The sequence below is a fragment of the Phaethon lepturus genome, unplaced genomic scaffold (genome assembly GCF_000687285.1).
Source record: "Phaethon lepturus isolate BGI_N335 unplaced genomic scaffold, ASM68728v1 scaffold13933, whole genome shotgun sequence".
Classification (NCBI taxonomy): Eukaryota; Metazoa; Chordata; class Aves; order Phaethontiformes; family Phaethontidae; genus Phaethon; species Phaethon lepturus.
In genome coordinates, this window is record NW_010527039.1 from 1 (window position 1) to 2,021 (window position 2,021).

The following is a 2,021-nucleotide window of genomic DNA, read 5'->3' on the forward strand; positions in this document are numbered from 1 at the left end:
GCCGGCCGGCTGGTCCGGGGCGCCATGGGGCGCGCCTGGGGTGCACAAGCCTTCTGCCCCAAACGGGAGCGAGCCGGCCTGCCCGCACGACCCCACACTTCAAACAAGCCAGAAACAGCGGCCGTTCTGCATAGCATTTATTTATAAACAAAACCAGTGCCTTTGATGGCGTACAAGTTTTGATCCTGCAAACTCAGATTTAGACATTATCTTTTTATTTTTTACAAAAAATACATTTTTCACAAGTAAATAAAAACCATTTCCATTAGTCCACTGTTCTCAGAAGTGTAAATTTGCCATTTTTAATATAGACATATGCTATATTTTGCCAGTTGTCTACAAGAAATTCAGCTAGAGTCTGATGAAACATAATAAATAATATTAAGAAAGGGAAAACTACACACCAATAATTGGAAAATATAAACTTTTAAAAAGTCATACAGTTATATTACAGACACCTCTTCAAAAATCAAACATTCAATTTATCCATTATAAAGTACAACAGTATTGCATTACCCTTATTGTCATATCAATTAGACAGCATCTTAAAATTGAAATACCGTCCACCGAAAGAAACTGCCTGAACTACAGCTAAAAGGAACATAATCTAATTAAATCAGGACAGTACCAGTGCAAAAGCCAAAAATGTTGGCTTTATAAAAAAAGACACTTCCTAGGAATGAACATATTGAACACTATTTCATGATTTCTAAAATATTTAAAATTTTTTTTTTTTAAAAAAAGCAAGAACCATTTTTCTTGATCACCATTTGGATGACAAGTACCACCACAGAGTAAAAAAGGCAGATTTACTGTATTTGCCACCTTTCTTCTTTTCCTGATGACTTCAAAAGAAAAACATGCATGTCATGACAGAATACTGTCACCACTGTAACCGCAATTTCTCTTGGTACCATTTCTTCCAGGAAGTTTTTGCATAAGCATTAGAACTAGTGGCTTAAGAGTCACTGTAAAACATTTACCAAAAAAAAAAAGGGGGGGGGGGGGGGGGAAGGGGACATCCCCTACCTTGCCTATAATAAAAGTTGTGTAAACTTTTAAGATAGCATAAACAAGTTATATTTGAACATTTTCAGCTTTAGCTCACTCTGTAGTAGTTACCACCAAGGATAAGGAAACATGCCTCCTTTTCAAAGGACTTTCACTCAACTAGTTAATCAAGGACTTAGTAGTATGACCCGTTTGTACTCAGCATGATACATTCTGACAGGAAGGGAAGTTTCGGAACTTCTTAGGACCCTCACATCTCAGCCTGAAAGACTCCAAGCAGACTATATGTTAGTACTGCAACTTTTTGCTTTTTGAGATAACATATATAAGCATTTGTATACAAATCACGGAACCTCTGCGTCAATCCTGTTCAGCGCTGCACTTCCCTGAAAAAAGGCTTTCAACATCTCAAGAGGCGGCATTCGATGCAGAGCAGAGGTTGCCCAGGACTCCTGTCCTGGTTTTGGATATGCCACCCCAGCTTGTTCTCGCTAATGGTCCACCAGGATGGTTCCCATTCCACCAGCTGCCTTTGACTTGGAAAAAAATAGGCAAGAGATGTGTGAGAAATCTGACCATTGAAGCTGTGTACTGGTACATACCTGGGCTTGTGAACCAGCACCGCTGTGTTCAAATGGAAACTATAGGGTAGAACTGAAGATCCCTCTGAGTGTGCTCAAATACAGACAGGTTCTTGGATTTAGGGAACAACAATCAAGTAGAAATGACACAAACAGGCATGTGGCTTCCATCAGGAAATATCCTAGCCGTATCCCACGGAGTTGTTTATACTGCAAAATTATGTATAGGTAATGTTCTTTAATGACATCAAAGAATCCAAAAGGGAGTCAAAGACCATCAGTTTTCAGGATAAAACCCTTAAAGAATTTTTCTTCCTTTGGTAGTAAAACACAAGTATTACCCATATATGGCCAACATTTTTACCTACTAGGTACATTTCTATCCTATTAATGCAACATACATTGCTGAGAGCAATGAAACAATACTGT